The sequence below is a fragment of the Mercenaria mercenaria genome, chromosome 8, assembly GCF_021730395.1.
Source record: "Mercenaria mercenaria strain notata chromosome 8, MADL_Memer_1, whole genome shotgun sequence".
Classification (NCBI taxonomy): domain Eukaryota; kingdom Metazoa; phylum Mollusca; class Bivalvia; order Venerida; family Veneridae; genus Mercenaria; species Mercenaria mercenaria.
Genome location: NC_069368.1, coordinates 34,507,603 through 34,528,323, shown reverse-complemented (window position 1 = coordinate 34,528,323; position 20,721 = coordinate 34,507,603). Strand labels below are relative to the sequence as shown.

The 20,721-nt window shown below is 32.4% G+C and overlaps 1 protein-coding gene across 2 annotated transcripts in view; it reads left to right on the top strand.

The window, feature by feature from the left end:
* LOC123566604 (collagen alpha-1(X) chain-like) overlaps window positions 1–20,721 on the top strand; it is a 163,883-nt gene that overhangs the window by 125,564 nt on the left and 17,598 nt on the right. The gene's annotated exons all lie outside the window — the stretch shown is intronic.

The window sequence follows — 20,721 nt, the reverse complement described above, 5'->3', positions numbered from 1 at the left end:
AATTAAATCAAAATGATTGCCTTGATGAAATCTAGGTCGAGTTTGAGTATGGGTCTTCTGGGAGTCAGAAACTAGGTCACGACGTCAAATTAAAGAAAAACCTAGTGTATGTAATAGAGGCTGTATTTTTCAATTATCTTCATGAACTTTGGTCAGAATGATTGCCTTGATGAAAACTAGATCGATTTTGAATATGGGTCATCTGGGGTCCAAAACTAGGTCGCTAGGTCAAGTTAAAGATAAACCTTGTGTATTTCAATTGATCTTTTGATCTTTATGAAATTTGGTCAGAATAATAGCCTTGATGTTTACACTGTTATGGCGTGTTTCTCAGGTGAGCGACCTAGGGCCATCTTGGCCATCTTGTATACTATACTGCTGAGACAACTTACACATAATCAAATAACGGATTTAAAATCAAATATGATTTGTACCAGCTTGGCGTGTTGTTGATAATGCGTTAAATTAGTTTCTTTTACATTATTAATTAAGATGAACATTTCATGAACGCGACCAAATCCAAATCTTCCATCTTCCATTTGTTTCATACCTCTCCCAGTAGTATAATCAAAACGATGGATTCTCTGAACAGACCTTTAAGACAAACAGCATTAAAAAACATACACAATACCATTATCCATGTTTAAGCTTTGTTCTTCCTACGTTTTACAATCTAGGTGTAACTTCAGAAATGAAGCTTTTAAACTAGTCAAATAGTTATGGTACTAGAAAAACGTGTGTTTTGTTCGTTTTTCATTATAAATTTACATACCAAATAGTGTGTTTGGTTTAGTTTATACTGTTTCATTTTAACTCGATGGTGATGAAAGCTTTAAGTTTATTAAAACCACTCTCGAATCCGCTTCCTTGCAAAACCAGTACTGGTGTTATATGAGAAGGCGTGACCAAAGTGGGGCTTGAACCCATGACCCCCTGGTTGAGAGGCCGACCCCTTAACCACCAGACCTCTGCTACCCTTTTGTGATACTGACAGATGCAAGGCATCGTTTTTGGAAACAAATAGTATCCTGATATTCCCAGATAAAGTAATTATTTTTACAGCAAATACTATTATACTGCTAGATATGTGTATCAATCTATGATATTGCACCTTGAGAAAACCAACATAGTGGCTTTGCGACCAGCATGGATCCAGACCAGCCTGCGCATCCGCGCAGTCTGGTCAGGATCCATGCTGTTCGCTTTCAAAACCTATTGCAATTAGAGAAACTGTTAGCGAACAGCATGAATCCTGACCAGACTGCGCTGATGCGCATGCTGGTCTGGATCCATGCTGGTCGCAAAGCCACTATGTTGGTTTTCTCATGGCGTGGCTCATATGATATTGCTATATGTAAGTAATTGCTTCCACAACAATTAGTGTGATACTGCTAGATGCAAGTAATAACCCCTTGCTAACTGAATTATGCACACCAAGCCATATAAAATGGGAATAAAAACGTGTAAATATAGAAAAAGATATTTCCTTGATTTTCAAGTAAGATGTCATAATTTAGCGTGACGGTATGCATTTTACGCGTAACGTTGTGCAGGTATAATTTTGTTTAAATCAGCAAAACATAATTCGAAAATAAATCAACGTTTGTTTAACGTGTTAATTTTAAGCGTTCTTCACTCATTTACTCTTAATAATAATAATTCACTTGTGGCTACGTCTGGTTTGAAATATTGCTTTGTGAAAGATATTTCATTTTTACACGGAAACAAAGGAATAAATTATATTTATTATCTTTCATTAATTCATGTTATGCATAATAAAGACATAGTGATAGAATGTGAATATTTGATTTGAATATTAATGATAAATTGTAATAGCAACAACTGTAGGCCTTTGTATAATTATAAGACAAAGCTATATTATTTTGAAGCAAAATAACAAAATAAGAAATATTTATAAGGAGTGGTCCATTTGGAGATTTAAAAAATGACTATCGTAAATATTTCTAGGATAGCGATAATGACAGTAGTTTCCCTCACATAAGTTTCGTTTAATTTTCCTACCCATCTGATATATTATTAAATAAGGGTGAATTTAAAAGAATGGCTCTGTATTCCAAGCAAATGTTATCGCAAACGATTTATGGGGTAATTCAAAACATATTTGTTTTCACACACACATTAAACTTACATGTATTTTGACATTAATGTTCACATGTGTCACGATAATTAAGTTTAAAACTATGATACCATGTTTTATGGCATAATATTTCATAAAACTAATTAATTTTTAAATTCAAACAGAAACACTGAATCAGCGTTTGCTGAAAATCATGATATGACAATTAACCAATCATTGTCGGCGCGCCTTTAACGAACGATTGAAATTAACATATAACCAGATCTGTGTCGGTGTCTGTATGATTCGTAAGGCGAATGAATGTAAGTCATTGAGTTTGGGTTGATTTTTGCAATTACAATACGAGGGAAATTCAGAAAATGTTGAGACTGTCCAGTGGAATATAAAACAAAGAAATACCTGTAAATAAGCATATAGCTTACACAAGTTCCTCAAAATATTCACCCTTAACATAAACGCATTTTTCAGTCCTGGCTGTACATGACCTGAAAGCCGCGGAGTAGTCTACACTTGGTATACTACACTACGCTACCAAGGGCGCTTCTTGAACTGCTGGCATTTTTTCAGCAAAGGAAAGGAATAACTCACAGGGACTTAGGTAGGGCAAATATAGAGGGTGTAGCAATTGCTTGGCCTGCTGGTTCTGAAAATGCTGCTGCAAAATATTTCTTTTGTATGCAGATACATTACCATGAATAAGCTCGTAAACGACTTTGTGGGCTACGTTTAACATAATGTTTTATAAATTATTTTAGAACTTTCTCTCTGTAAAACTTTCCAGTAACATAACTGCCGGGTCTACTAGGTATTTGCACAACAGGGCCTTTGGAATATGAGACAGTTATGTAAAGAACCGGTTTGTAACTTCTGAGTTCTTTTTAAGATACCTGGTCGCTCTTCCACTTTCCTAAGCCACTGAATTTCATGAACACCTCCAAACGAAATGCTCGCTTATGCACTGTATATCTCTAGTCTTCTGCTACAACGGCTGCTTCAGCAGCAATGTTATGAGAGGACTCTGATGTTATAGGGTGCCCTACACGAGACAGAACTTAAGCTCTAGGTCCTCCCTTATCACCTATCACCTATAAACAGTGGTTTTGAATGAGGTAGAATCTCCGTAAACAGTTTAAATTCTTGCAGAATCTGCTTAGTTGGTATATTCAGAAAACAACGCATTTTTATGTAGGACCTAATTTCATTCCTACCTGAAGCAGCATTGCTTAATATAAAACCACACCAGTGTATACGAGTGTGTGAAAACACATGAAGCTTAGCTATAAAAAGATATTTGTCAAAACTATTGAAACCACCTAGACGTCCATAAAGGAATTCTGCTCGTATCCGTAATATCTATGGTAGGTCGTTAGTCTTAACCTTTCTGAATTCCCCTAGTACAAATTATATATAACGTATATAGGTCTTTAAACATTTCTTACATACATATGTTGAACCTCTTATTGTATTTTTTTGGTAAATTCTCTAAATACTTTTCAAACATTGCCAACAAAACACATTTGACTGTTTAAAGTATTGTTTAAAACATTAATTGATTTTAAGAGCGGAGATGTAGGAACATACTCAAATTGAAAGCGGTTGTTATTTCTGTCAATATAGTTCTCTTTTAATGTTTCTTTTTTTTGTTAAGATGATCAACTAAATCTAAACCGGAAACTTAAAAAGTTAACTAAATATTGCTCAGCTCACATGACAAAATCTAACAAGATAGCATTTGCCCCTGGAAAAAGGGGAAACGCACTATGTATAAACATACAGATTTATAGTTTTGTAGAGCACAGCGTACTGATAATTAAACATTATCCTGAAACAAACCATATATGTGAAAGTTGAAATTCCTGTGTTCTTTGTTTGTTAAAATATTTCTCAATTCTTTATACACTGATCCCCTATTCTAATCAAAGAATATCAGTTTGAAGCACTCAAATCAGCATTTTCGAATTCAGATTGTTGAAGAAAATATTATTTCTGTATGTTATGAGTAGAAAGTTGTGATAAGCGAAGTCTTTTGGGAATGTTCCAATTTACTTTTCCTGACAATTTTTTCCTTGACGTGTGAACAAGCCATGAAACATTCTGCAGCTCTTAGGTATTGATCCGCTGCTAATATGTTTGTCTTTGCCAATACTAGACAATGGTTGGAAGTGGGAGAGGGCATGCTCTTTTTTGTCAGCAACATTTTCTTTCTGATAATCAGCCTGGCATCAAGCCAAATGTTTTGACTACTTTAGCCTTTAATTCTCGCTTTTAACGTTTTGACTGAAAGAAGTATTCAACCATTACGGCTTCAAACGGCGAACTATTACGTCGTGAAGAATCAATTTCAGACAATCATGTGTGAACAGCTATGTCACTGTATAACTTCAAAGCTTTAATAGTTGGCTTGCAGTCATTTTTGATGATCTTACGGCAGGGTGTAGTTGACACTTCTAATATAGGAACATGTAACAAAATTGAAATAAATACTGTCAATTGAGTAGTCAGTGAGTACTGAACAAGTGACAGCAACAATAAATTAATTCTAGCAGAACACCACAAGACATGGTGGTAAACACAGAAACAGGCACAATCAATTATTCTGAGGATTGCCACATGTTATAACTGTTACAATAACAGTATCTTTCAAATTGTCTCTCATGATTTCAGGGACAAACACGAACGAGTCACATTAAATTTTACTAAAGTACAAACATCAAGATAATAATTCAATCTATTGAATTTGAATGTCATTTTAAATAATGTAACATATTCCAATACGTAAGGAGTATTTTCTTGAAATGGAGAAATACTTCTCAAGCTTGAGGGGGGAAAACAATTGAAAAAGGTTGAAATGATTTCTGTATAATCATACTTTTGTTGTATGGATATTTATTGAAAGTACATGTATATCATTTAGGCTGAATAAAAATCGTGTTTACGCTATTGAAGTAGCAAATGCATGTGACAACCATTGTTTTTTTCAAATTATTTAGAAGGAGTTCTTATTCAAAGGAATTTATTCCTTTTTAATTTATTTTGTCAGGTTAGGATACTGGGTAAGCAAGTGTACAATATACACGGGCCGTTTCGTGACAAAACCTGTATTAGTGACAAAAAATCAAAATTGGGACGATAAAATATTCATGTAGAACATGCTTCTACCTTTTAAATCTAAAAATTTGAAGAAATTATCTTCACTATTCTAAGACTAATAATGCTTTAAGTATATCACCTAAGGCATTTAGAGACGTGACGTTAAGAATGTCATGAAAGCAGTATTCTAACATGATACGATTCATTTTCCTATGAAACAAAGAAGGCTGAAATTGTGAATTATTATTATAATACAACAATTCATTTTTCTGACGTCACAATTATCATGTCATAGCGTCAAACGGCATAGCGGCACGCTTGAACAGTAACCAACTGAAAACCAGCAAATATTTAAAGAATGTCGTCAAGGACGTGTTAGAATCGAAATAATATATTCCAGTTAGTGATTTGCTCTTGAATAAAATCATTGTTTGGAGTTCAGATGCGAAGGAATTATATCACGAGGGCGAGTGATATAATTCCTTCGCATCTGAACTCCAAACAATGATTTATTCAGCGAAAAATCACTAAATGAGATATATTATTTCTTAAATACGCATGTTTTACATGTCATTTATGCGACAAATTATGCGTATCACTGACTAAACATTATACATTCATGGTCAGCTTTTAACGAGAATTTGCAAGAATTCTCTCCCTTAATTATTGACTGTGTTAAAGCAATTCCCTTCAAACTGGATTGCCTCCCTTACATTAGCTAAAGTCTTGTCATTCATGACCCAAATCAATAATTCTTTGTCATGGATTTTGCATTGATATAAAATTTTTATTCTTGTAAATATTTAAAACATTTCTGTAAAAAAAGCATTATGTTAGCTTATGATACTACGAAATTCGTGTTGTCATGTAACAGAAAATAAAACATTTAAATAAATTTCTTTTCTTTTCTTTTGAAACTTTGAATCCCGCTAAACATTGAAATCCGAAAAAAATTTTTATAAACGAGCTTTCCCACAAAAGCATGTATAATAGTTTTCCTCGAGAAAAACGAAACTTGTGTGAAGATACATGTATTCCCATTTTGTCTGATTGTTCTTGTCCATATAACGGTACTTTTGTTTAACTTTCATGCCTAGAAGTTTACTCTTTAAAACATGATAAAATAAAGTAATAAAATAAGCAATACTGTATTTGACAGGCAATGGCAAAGAAAAATCCGAGCAATTTACCAAACTTAAAAAACATACATGTTACTAAAACACACACACACACACGTTTTATTATGTGGCCTTGATCAAAAGTTTTCCATAGAAATCAAAGAAAGAAAGAATCTATTTAATTATGAATAAAGTTTCTGATTTTTCTTATCAGCATTGGTGTATGTGTATCATAGAGATGCGAACTCATTTTTTTAACAATTAGCTCTGATTCACCTTGTCTACTTATTTATAGTGTTTAAGTTACTTGTATAAACAATGATATACATAAATCAAATATGCCATTCAGATATGCGTTTGTACATACTATACAATTCAATCATGAAATCAAATTTATCGTGTAAACCAAAGTCTTTAGCTGTAAAGGTGGCTGTTTTGCATGCTTTCCACGAACAAAACCGTGACAAAAATGTAGGTCGTACAATAGAGATAATCCTACCGTGCAAACTCATGGAAAGCATGTCAATTTTTTTTCAAGCTTGAATTTCATTTCTAAAATAGACATGATATTGCGCGTCTGTTAATTTCACTCTTTCTTTGCACATCGTGGACACCATGCTGTGTCTTTTGTTTAAATAAATGTACACATTCTCTCCCCACTCCTCCTTCCCCCCCCCCCCCCCCCCCCCACCCAACTATTCTCTCTAACCAGCTTTCAATGAGCGCCTAACTTGCAAATTACACTATTTCATAAGAAAATTATTCTTTAAAGTAGTTTTTTCCTGTCGTCGAATGTTTCAATATTCCAAAGATATTTAGTTTTCAGTCGGAAATTATGTAATTTATGTTGATGCATATTGTTCTCAAACAGTTTGGTGAAAAAAATCAAAGCTCTGTTCTATTCTGTTCTTTTCATTTTCTATTGTTTTGACTAATTAGACAATAATGAACGTTATTATTTCAAAAGTCTATATTGAATCGTACGTCAGTTGTTGGTATATGCAGTTCCGTTAATTAACACGGTTTAAGTTACATCAGAACTTTAAGAAATTCACAAGTTTTTTATTTCTTGATACACTTTGAAGTAAAATGGAAGCAAGAAGCTTTTACGCTATTACACTTATAATTATATTATTGTATTGCTGATAAAGTCAAGAATACCTACATATGTGATAATAAATTGTCATGCTTTGGGAAATATAATTTATTTGCGTCTAAAGTAAAAGAAATTGAAAAGTTTAGTGTTTTTCACTATATGTTCAATATAAGCGATGGTGATATTTTTAAAACAAAATTGGAAGCAAGAAGATGTCCAGTTAGAATAAATATTTTCACATTAAATTGAAGAGGAGAAATTGAAGTTTACTGTCATATCTGGTAAAATATTCACAAACTAAAAGACATATTTGAAATTAATCATTGAAAATAAATTTCCTATATAATCTATAGCTCAAAGTAATATCAGTAGGGAAACCAATATAGATTATCGGATAGTTTTCAAGGGGGACAACCTACTATGATAAGCCGGTCAAATATAATAAAAGCTGGGGATGTGAATATTCAGAAACAGTTTGAAATGACTTTACAGAAAAATAACTGTGTATTTTGGTTTCATCACGGGTCTTTTATTTATACACCTTCATATTCTTACGGTGCATGGGTGCTTTGGAATTTCGACTGCTATGACAACACAAATAACATTTATTTGTAAAAGATGATCGAATTTGATTTGCCTTAGGTAACTGAATTACAATATACTAGTTTCTGCATGAATATAAGAAAAATTATGAATTTTCAGTATTTTAACAACATGAAAAATACTACCCTATTATCCAAAAATCTTGCGTTTTATTTGTGCCCAAACATTCACATGAACATGAAACTAATTTCGCCTCACTGCATGGCTCCGATTGGTTTGATCGTTTGAATACCATACGACTTACTTTATGTTTACTTTTCACGTTTAACGATAGCAGGGACTAAAAAAGCAGAAATATTCTTTTTACAGAGAGTAACATGGTAGGACATGTTACTTTACTCATACATTTATTTCTAAAATAAGCCAGTTCATAAACATGCGTATGTGCCCGTTACGACATGTTGTGAAATATTGACGTCACACCGATCTAGTCAAATATTTAATTAACACGTGTGTGTATTAAAAAGTACCCTTCATACATGTATAGCACAGTATCAGTGTGCACCAGGAGGAAATGGGAAGTATTTTTACAAATCACTGTTTCAAATGTGACTTGAGCACTACCAGCATATTAAGTTTATATATTTAATCAAGTTAAATTCATTTGATGGTGTTCTTCTAGATTTAGATTTAGTATCATAAATTATCTTTTACTGAAAGATACCCTTCTGTTTACTTTAAAAAAAATATATTAATAATTAAACAAAAGAGCAGCACATATATAGTAGTTGTTGTTTCTCATAATTTCACTACATTTAAACTGACACCATCATGACGCCAGAGAACAGAACGAACGAACTAGAACGACTCCACAATTATTGAAAACTGAAAATAAAGCCATAATAATGTTTATTACATATTTGATTTCAGTTTTAGGAGAAAGGTTTATGCAAACCTATTAACTGAGATAATACTGTAACCAGTATTACCACCACCAGCTTCCTTTTAGTGAAACACACTACATGGGTACAATATGAGGAAAGCCTGTACTCATTTGGTATAATTTGTTACTGTCTATGATATTTACGATACTGGCCGCGGCGTTAGAAATCGAGAAATTCAGTTTCATATGAAATGATTATGCCGATGCACGAACAGAATGAATAGCAAAAAAGGCAAGAGCAAACAAACTCTTTATTTTAACGCATTAAAACAACCTTGAGCGGAATTGTGAAGGCTAACAGTGTATTCTACGTTTATATAACGCATCTCTTGACATGAAATATTAGTACAATGTAAAGACACGTTGCTTTTCTTCCAAGAAATCTAAAATAAAAATCAATCAAAATGTATGTTATACTTATTAAAGAAAATTGTTCTGAAGATTTTATTTTTATTGAGTTTAACGTCACACCGACACATTACTAAGTCATATAGCGACTTTACAGCTTTTGATGGTACAGGAAGACTCAAGGTATCCCCCGAGCATCATTTTTTCACGGGCGGGCATCAGGGTAGAACCACCGAAATTTCGTAAGCAGGTTGGATGGCTTCCTCACACGAAAAATTCTACATCTGCTCTATCTGATTTAAAAAAAAGAAGAAAGAAAAACGATTCAGTGTGTGAACAATTCGACAATATAGGACGCTTTTCCACAAATTGATTTAGAGTTTTGTTATTCCCTTTAAGGAAGAAATGAATTTTTACAAAGTATATTAGTTCATTTTATATCTATATACTTATCAAAAATCAGAATAGCAGTAAGTCTTGAAAGCTTTAATCAGCATTATCACCGTTGACATCCTCAAAACATTTCAATACTAATAAATTAATTTAATATTCTCAATGCAAATATATATGCAAAAATGTTCCTTTAACATCTATTTTAGTGGGCTTCTACACGAAAACTTTTAAAATGATAACCATAGTGACTAAGACAGTGCACTACTTCATCCATCTACAATATTCTGCACTATCACTGAAGCGTATAAAATACCCCTTTATATTTATTTCATATTCTTCATTTAATCATAGTTACATTTTTGGTACCAGTTTCCTATACTGAAAACATTGTGTAACAAAACTTAATATTAACACTGAAATGATAAATATTCTTGTCACAAACCAGGCTGAATTGATTGCCAAGACGACAAAGTTGTCATTTTCCACTAAAATTTGGGGGCATGTGTTAAATATCACGTCAAACGTTCCCAATCTCTTGTTGACATTCTTTATTCCGCAGCGGTTAAGAGTTTTTTTAGAAGATTTGGAGAAAGAAAAGATAAGCGTTCTATATACTTGTGCTGATGTAAAATAAAATGCCAACTTGTCTAAAGTTGCTACGCCGGATGGTATGTCTGTAACACTGAATAATTTGAAGATGAATACTGTTTTAATGTGTATATAAACATTAGATCTTTGTAATGTATATTCGTTACCAAATACCCCCGAATGACTTGATAAACCTCTCCCCCATTTTTTTACGTTTTCATTCACACTCTTTAACAAATAGTTTTATCGCAAGTGTTTGTAGTTGTTTTACAGTGTGCGCTAAATAATCAAACAGAACAGTTAAGACTATTTACTTTTTAAAGCAACGTCCATTCTGTAAACATTACCAAATCAATTTTACGAGGGCACAATTTGCAACGATATAATTATTTGTGACCATTATCAATTTCATATACCGTGGAAAGTATAATATACGTAAGCGATTCTATCTTAATTTCTCAAGGGTATGTAACACAAATCACTTTAAATTTTTCATTAATTTACGTATATCGTTATTTTCTCAGCGTTATCAGTTGGAGAGTGGCTTTCTCTGTTGAATAATCATACAGTCTTGTTTTCTTCTACTTTCCCAAACACTCACATCCCTTTCTCTACCCCTTACCCACTTTTGTATTTTGGATTTCTGAAGAAGCCCGTCTGTTGTATATTTTTACAACAGTACAAGCTGTACACTTTTGGATGCCTGCTCTCTGGCTGTGTTAAGGGGGCTTCGTGCTTCTAGCTTTCATTTTTTTACTTTTGAAACGTAGTGCGCTAGAGAAAGGGATGTGAGTGTTGGGGAAAGTAGAAGAAAACAAGACTGTATGAATATTCAACAGAGAAAGCCGTTCTCCAAAAATGCAGTCTCATTACAGTGCAAAGCAGAGCAATACCGTTACTTCACAGAAAAGGTAGAGAAAGAGTTTAAACTTTAGGGCATATCAGCTTCACTTACCGTATTTTCACTTGTTAGACAAACAGTTTAAATAAGATAACTGACAAAAGGTATTAAGTGAACTTTTGTCTTCTTACGTTTTAAACTTGATTCAGTTGCTCTCTGTCAATATGTATAAACTGATTTTGAGTTTTACACACAAACGTTTTTTCATTTCTATGTAATCCTTATGCTAAATCTGTCATTTGCAGCAAGCTGGTTTATAGTGTATAGAACTGTCGAACATATACCAAATATACTGACAGATGTCACTTTGAGGTGTATAGGAAAACAAGTATTAATTCATCTTAGTTCTGTGAATATTTCATCAGTTTCAGTATTGTCTTGGCAGCGATGTAACTTTTTTGAGTACCGTAGAGACTAGATGGATTATATGACTTAATTTTTTACGCCAGCTGAAATCTGTCTCATTTTCAATAAATGTTTTCAATACTATTAAGTGTAAAACAATTCTTTACGGACATATTTGATTGTATCCGAAGGAATTTATCTCGATTTTACAAAACATTTAGTTTTTATTTATGTCCTTTTCAATCGTTTTTTACTCATTACACCATTTTTACCTGCGCAAACACGCGAAACTAGGTTTTTTACAACGAGTCATGCGCACAGTGTTATCTGGAAAATGTATGTTATTCAGTTGATATCTAAAACTTCAAATTATTTCCATAGGAAATCCTTCTAAAAAGTAGCTAAAATAAAACTTGATTCGTATTTAACATACGTCATTTTCACAGGTAACCTTTTGTTTCAAATGAACACTTCAGCCGCTTCGTCACCATACCAAATGTCTCCATATGCTTTGTTACTTTCATAAACAAATAGAAAATTATGTAGAGGTAGCAAGGAAGTGTAGTGCAACCTTTTACTCTACTACTACAAAAGAAGACCCCCACCCCACTTGGCCAAGCATTTGTTATTGTTGTTAATTATGTTTCGTCTAGGATAAAACATACAATTATACATGATTTGTGCGATAGGTACTTAAAGAGTTTTCTTAAAGGCTTTTGCTAGGCAGATAGGTCAATGCTTCGTACAACAATACACAAGGTACATAAAATATCAACAACTTCAAATGTTTTGGTTATTCAGTTTTGTACAATATTTTACCGTTAACGGTTCAGTAATATGTTTTTATGTATACATACTAAACATTGCAATATCCGAACGACTTTTCTGCATAGGTACTCCATTAGCTCTGTATATTTCAATACATGACGTTACTTGAAACATTACTGTGTCATACAAAACAAATTAAAACTAAATTTTACTACACAGAATAAATCTGTGCTGTTGAAAAAGATCGAGGTTTCTTACAAGAAAACACTATTTGAGGTTATCCGTTGCAGCCAATTCAATTACTTCGGTAAGTCATTTTGTCTTGTCCTTAATATCATTTACGTCTAATATCGCTGAATAGCATATGGGTCAGAATTAAATATTTACAATGTTAGACGTTATGCTATTTATTTTATTTTTATTTTGGTACCAGTATGTGCTTATTTATTATTCATTTCAAATGAACTTTGATGAACGCGAGTGAATCCAAATGTAAAATTTTTGTTTCCAGCCTCTCCCGGTAGAATAATGAATGCGATAACATTTGAAGAAATGCCCCGAGGACAAAGAAAATATATAACTGTACATGCCAGCATGATTAACCATGTCAGTATTTGACCACATTTTAATCTAAAGACTTTATTATTAGATATGTAACTGAACTAATGAAATATTATACAATGTATGGAGAATGATATGTGTTTTTACTGTTGACATAGAATTTCATATTTGTAAATATAGGCCTTAAATAAATTGGAATATACCGCAGTTCTTACCGCATACCATTTTTAAAATTCATTTCAAAATGGTAAAACATTCAGTATTTGCATTCTATATCGATTTAGTCGCTACTTGTCAGCCTTGGGGGTTCGAATACTCCAGCATTTAGATTGGGCATAATTATTCTTTAGATATGGAACCTGCTTTACATTATGCCTTTTGACAGTTTCTGTGATACACAATCTCCATAACCTCAGATCTCCTCTCTAAATTTTAGTTTGTTTAGTTCTTTCATTTTTTTCCTCATTTAGAACTATCCATTCTTTTAACTTGAAACCATTTCAAATTTAGAACATGTCTTCTGTGTTTTACTGCTCTGAATTTACGTTTAGTGATGCCTTTCGGGAAGGTACCAGTTTACTATATTCCCGACAATGTTTCCCTCACACGTAAATTTGCCATGCATCTTTCTGCATATTTTGGTTATTTTTGTGTTGTATTGATATATTTGTCTGTGTCAGTAATGGAGAATTGTTGGATATAGAAGATGACATGAACACTTTTGTCTGATCATTTTCTGTCTGATATTCAGCCATGCTCCACTATGTCATTAGTCTAATATTATCTTATTCGTTTTGTATAGTCATCCTACAATTTCAAATATAAGGTTAATGTATATAAACGTGTTTAGGGTTTGCACTTTTGTTCCATAGGCATAACAAAACCTGCTCCGGTGAAAGTATCATTCTACTTTGTATAATTTTACTGGACAATATGATTTTAACCTACTAGTTTTGGCAGTTACAAAAAATACATGAGAAGAAAAATGCCACTTTTTCTCGGAAAATTGGTTTTGAACCATTGTGAAAATGTTCTGGCACACTCATAGACAATGGTTTAAAAATCACCAAGTAATAAACAAAGTTAACATCTGTTTATCTCAGTTTACACACCAACTCCTTTTCAGTATGAACGTCCCTTCTGACTAAGGCTGATTTCAAATTTGCATAATTATTTTGTTTTCTTTAAATTTTCTTGTTTCCAGCAGCAGCAGCAGCAGCAGCAGCAGCAGCAGCAGCAGCATTGATTTGAAAATTGTATAAAAGTTCCTGACCAAAAGCTCAATTATTGATTTTATTAAATTATTTACTCTAAGTTAAAATAATTTAATTCTCGTATTAGTTTTATTTCTAGCCTGGATTACATCAAACAGGTTCTGTTATATAAAACTCGAAGTGTTTATTCTGATTCTGCATAATACCTGCTCCCTAAATCCATTTTAAAATGTCAGGAGCATTTCTCCCTTGATTATTAGTGAGTTTGTTTAATTTGTGATTGTGTCGGCATTTTAACACATTTCTTGGTTAGATACTGATCACACAAGAGAGCTAAACTTTTCCCCAACAGGAAATAAATATAAGCTTCTGTATAAGCAAGTTAGTTATAATACCCGTAAAAGTCGTGAAACATACCGTGGAAAAGGGAATCAAGAGGTTGTTGTTTTTTTTTTTCTAGGTTTTCGATCTGCTTCTGCGTACGAATTTTCTATTTAGCCAAACTAATACTTTCAGCATTTCCTTTGTGGTGGATTTATCATTTACTTTATACATTGTGGCATAACATCAGTATGCTAGACAAAAATGCATCATGATAAATTTCACCGAATGAAAATAATTTCTATTCATTGAGGCAGCATGTCATGTCTGCTTGTATCACAATTGTCAGATAAGACAAGAAGGAAAAGTTTATCTAACCCATAGGAATGCCTAATTGTATGAAAGCCTAAACAGATTGGAAATAAAAGGTTCTAAACTAAAAAAGTAGGTGGAGGAACGTTATTCAATGTTCTTTCATGTATATATCTGACACATTTTAACTCTGAAGGGATTAACTTAGAATTGATGTTCTAGATTGTAGTCAATTTGATTAAGTGTTATGTTTTGATGATAACACATCATGACAGATATTTCTGAGATCTATTTTAAAATGTCACAAGCACTTTGGAATTGTTTTTAAGCGATTTTCAATTTTGTTTCTGTTGCTTTACTAAGATGTAATACATTGTGTTGTATCTTATTCTCAAGTAATAAGTAAATGCAACTGTATTTGGGTTGTTGCTTATCCGTCCTGCTTTAACATAAAATGGTATTCAGAATTAATACATTATCTCTGAAAAAGTTTATTAATAGTTATCGACCTTTTCTCAATTTGATTTATGTTTTACAAGTACATTACTTTCCTATAAACTAACGGTTAAGAAACATCATATATATGGAATGGAAACGTCTCAATTTAATTCACAAACTGACCAGTTCCTTAAGAAAATGCTTTTAGTATAATAATTGATCATTTAACGATGGAATGCAACGGCACTTTATGTGCATTTGCAAATTAAAAAAAAAAAAAAAAAAAAAGAACAAAAAAAACGCGCTGATTAAAACAGTCCCTTTAGGAAACAGATATATAACACACTAGAGCGCTATTACTTGCAATTCTAAAACTACAAAAAGAAAATAATGAATGCTTATATAAACACAGATGTCAGGCAGACGTCATCGAAGACAAGTACGGAAAACAATTAGGTCGCGAAAACATATGAAAAATCGCCAATTCTCAAGTCGATCAAAGTTTTATTAACATGTTTTATTGTTGTGTTTTACTATCAAGTAAATTATGAGATAACTTACAACAAGTTCAGTAAGTACATGTAAGTAATAACCATAATCCGACATTTGTAAGTTTAATATTCACAGGCAAGGATGAGACAATGAGAATTTAACATATTTTACCAAAGTTGGTTATTATGTTCAATAGCATGTTCATGTACAAATGTTATACCCCTATCTTGATAATCAGATAACGTGTCATGCACAATTTCCAGAACCCTAGCTCAAAGGTCAATATTACACTTGGAGATCAAAGGTCAATATGGTATTTTCCTGTCCGGTCCATAACTTTGTCATGCAAAAAAGGATTCAATTATTAGTTGTCACAAATATTTTCCTGTATGAGATAACATGTCATGAGCAAAATCCGAACCCTAAGCTCAAAGGCCAAGGTCACAATTGGAGGTCAGAAGCCAACGGGGCTTTTTTCTTGTCCAGTCTGTACCTCAGCAATCCTTAAAGGAATTTTAATATTAGTTGGCAAAACTGTACACCATATCAAGACGACATGTCATGCGCAACACCGAAAACCCCTAGCTCAAAGGTCAAAATCACAATTGGAGGTCAAATTTCAATAGTATTTTTTTCCTTTATAGTCAATGACTCTGTGATTCATGGAAGGATTTCAATATTACTTGGCACAAATGTTTTCAATAATAAGATAGTTATTATGTCCTACGTAACTGTCTTAACCTTAACTCAAATGTCAAAGTCACAGTCGGAGGTCAAAGTTCAATTTGTTATCCTTTCTAATCGGTTACTCTGTCATAGATTAATACTTTAATGAGTAATCTGACTTTACTCTTACTAAATTCAAATGTTCCGTCATAATGAGATAATGAATCATGTGCAATACCAAGACCCCAAGCTCAAAGGTCAAGGTCACGCATGAAGGTCAAAGTCAACATTAATCTTTTCCAGTCCAGTCTATAAAATATTTTATATAAGCTCATGTGTCTTATGGACCCAATTAAATAACTATGTTGGTGTATTGTTTTCAGAATAACTCCCCTTTAAAAGATGATTTCTTACATTTTGTTCTCATATTTTCCCATTAATTTCAAATTGAAATATTATAAAGACTGAAATTAAATACTTTTTATATTTATAGATGTTTTAAGCAATCAACAACTGTAGATTTTAGTTTTTGAAAATTATAATTCAAGTGTTGTGCTATATCATAGTGGATATATAGTAAATATTGTTTATACCAGATATATGTTATCAGATCATTTTGTTATACTGCAGTAGAGAAAATTATAGTTGCCTTCCAGTAGGGGCCATTTTATTGCATGGTGACATATAACGATATTTTTTTAAATTTTGCGAAACGAATTTCTGTTAACAATGTTACTTCTATTAGACTTAATGTTATTTTATAACAAAATTATTTCTTTTGGTAACATTCTCATGAATATTCATGAACATGTAAATTAGTTTATTATTCTAAGAATGAAAACATTGATGATAAAGGCTCGATTTTGATGGGCTTATTATCAGTATGGTTGCGACTCGAACAGCTTCAACTGTTTTATACACGATGCACTTAATGTCCCATATGTTTTACGTATGTTTTATTTTCATATAAAAGACCTGACCTATGGAAAAACAATGTGCTCTATAAATTTTGCCGCTATTAGACAACATGCAATTCGTGGACACATTATCAGATAAAAGACTGAACACAGAAACTGATATTTATACAATTTACGCATAATTAATGGTTATAATTAATCCGTATTTTAAGTAATGCTCTTAATTAACATAATAATGTCAGTTTGTCTCCAGATTTATTTCAAACTTTCCAAATTCATAAGTGCCTCCTTAATGTATTTATAGTAAGTAAGGCACAATTATAAAGTGATTGGATGAGTTATAAGCAGTATTTATTGATAAAAACATCCGCAGCATTCTGTAAACTATAGTGAAAATACGCACAGGGTAGAAATGAATTGTATTCAAGGACATTGGGTACACTTTATGTCACATTCATGAAGTTTTACTTGATTAAGGGTTTCCTCGCCAAAAAAAAAATCTTAAGTTTTCAATTATGTACGATTGTGAAGAGACTCTAAACAAAATGACAAAATAACATTACTGTCTGACTGAATTTATGACACTTCTCACAACGTTAGTGGAGTGCACTAAAGTTACATTCCTATGGTACATTTTTGTCGATCTTATTGACAGAAGCAAATAAACCAGATGCAATACTAGAATCTCAGAATTAGAACACAGGCAATCCTGTTTAAGAGAGAACTTGGGAATTATATCATGTGATTCTGTAGTAACTAAATCATCATTGTTTCTTGTAGGCCTAATGGAGATTTAGCATGCGTTAGGAACATCGATCTAGAGACTTTGTGGAAGATTCATGAGGGCTTCACGCAGTAATTAAAAAAATACCTATAACAAGTTACCATTAAGTCTTCAAAAGTGCCCATTTTTTTCTATCATAATTAACCGTACTTTACCAGCTTCACCATGTGTGTCATATAACTTAACTTACTATACAGAACAACTTCAAAACTGCTTAGTGTAATTAAGTTTCAAACTGCTTGTAAAATAAAATCGTGAAACTATTAAAATAATGAAAATTGATAGTTTACTAGACTACATTTCGGTCAAGGAACCCCTCGGGCAATGACAGATCCTAACAAAATGGCACTGAATGTCACGCGTTTTACAATATTACTTCTCTTATACATAAAGTATGGCACGATGAAAGGATTGTATTTAGTATATATCACTTAACGATGGAATGCTACGGCAATTTATGTGCATTTGCAATTTAAAAAAAAAAACGAAAAAAAAAACGCGCTGATTAAAACAGTCCCTTTAGGAAACAGATATATAACACACTAGAGCGCTATTACTAACAATTCTAAAACTACAAAAAGAAAATAATGAATGCTTATATAAACACAGATGTCAGGCAGACGTCATCGAAGACAAGTACGGAAAACAATTAGGTCGCGAAAACATATGAAAAATCGCCAATTCTCAAGTCGATCAAAGTTTTATTAACTTGTTTTATTGTTGTGTTTTACTATCAAATAAATTATGAGATAATTCACAACAAGTTCAGTAAGTACATGTAAGTAATAACCATAATCCGACATTTGTAAGTTTAATATTCACAGGCAAGAATGAGACAATGAGAATTTAACATATTTTACCAAAGTTGGTTATTATGTTCAATAGCATGTTCATGTACAAATGTTATACCCCTATCTTGATAATCAGATAACGTGTCATGCACAATTTCCAGAACCCTAGCTCAAAGGTCAATATTACACTTGGAGATCAAAGGTCAATATGGTATTTTCCTGTCCGGTCCATAACTTTGTCATGCAAGAAAGGATTCAATTATTAGTTGTCACAAATATTTTCCTGTATGAGATAACATGTCATGAGCAAAATCCGAACCCTAAGCTCAAAGGCCAAGGTCACAATTGGAGGTCAGAAGACAACGGGGCTTTTTTCTTGTCCAGTCTGTACCTCAGCAATCCTTAAAGGAATTTTAATATTAGTTGGCAAAACTGTACACCATAACAAGACGACATGTCATGCGCAACACCGAAAACCCCTAGCTCAAAGGTCAAAATCACAATTGGAGATCAAATTTCAATAGTATTTCTTTCCTTTATAGTCAATGACTCTGTGATTCATGGAAGGATTTCAATATTACTTGGCACAAATGTTTTCAATAATAAGATAATTATTATGTCCTACGTAACTGTCTTAACCTTAACTCAAATGTCAAAGTCACAGTCGGAGGTCAAAGTTCAATTTGTTATCCTTTCTAATCGGTAACTCTGTCATAGATTAATACTTTAATGAGTAATCTGACTTTACTCATACCAAATTCAAATGTTCCGTCATAATGAGATAATGAATCATGTGCAATACCAAGACCCCAAGCTCAAAGGTCAAGGTCACGCATGAAGGTCAAAGTCAACATTAATCTTTTCCAGTCCAGTCTATAAAATATTTTATATAAGCTCATGTGTCTTATGGACCCAATTAAATAACTTTGTTGGTGTATTGTCTTCAGAATAACTCCCCTTTAAAAGATGATTTCTCTCATTTTGTTCTCATATTTTCCCATTAATTTCAAATTGAAATATTATAAAGACTGAAATTAAATACTTTTTATATTTATAGATGTTTTAAGCAATCAACAACTGTAGATTTTAGTTTTTGAAAATTATAATTCAAGTGTTGTGCTGTATCATAGTGTATATATAGTAAATATTGTTTATACCAGATATATGTTATCAGATCATTTTGTTATACTGCAGTAGAGAAAATTGTAGTTGCCTTCCAGTAGGGGCCATTTTATTGCATGGTGACATATAACGATATTTTTTTTAAATTTTGCGAAACGAATTTCTGTTAACAATGTTACTTCTATTAGACTTAAGGTTATTTTATAACAAAATTACTTCTTTTGGTAACATTCTCATGAATATTCATGAACATGTAAATTAGTTTATTATTCTAAGAATGAAAACATTGATGATAAAGGCTCGATTTTGATGGGCTTATTATCTGTATGGTTGCGATTCGAACAACTTCAACTGTTTTATACACGATGCACTTAATGTCCCATATGTTTTACGTATGTTTTATTTTCATATAAAAGACCTGACCTATGGAAAAACAAAGTGCTCTATAAATTTTGCCGCTATTAGACAACATGCAATTCGTGGACACATTATCAGATAAAAGACTGAACACAGAAACTGATATTTATACAATTTACGCATAGTTAATGGTTATAATTAATCCGTATTTTAAGTAATGCTCTTAATTAACATAATAATGTCAGTATGTCTCCAGATTTATTTCAAACTTTCCAAATTCATAAGTGCCTCCTTAATGTATTTATAGTAAGTAAGGCACAATTATAAAGTGATTGGATGAGTTATAAGCAGTATTTATTGATAAAAACATCCGCAGCATTCTGTAAACTATAGTGAAATTACGCACAGTGTAGAAATGAATTGTATTCAAGGACATTGGGTACACTTTATGTCACATTCATGAAGTTTTACTTGATTAAGGGTTTCCTCACCAAAAAAAAGTCTTAAGTTTTCAA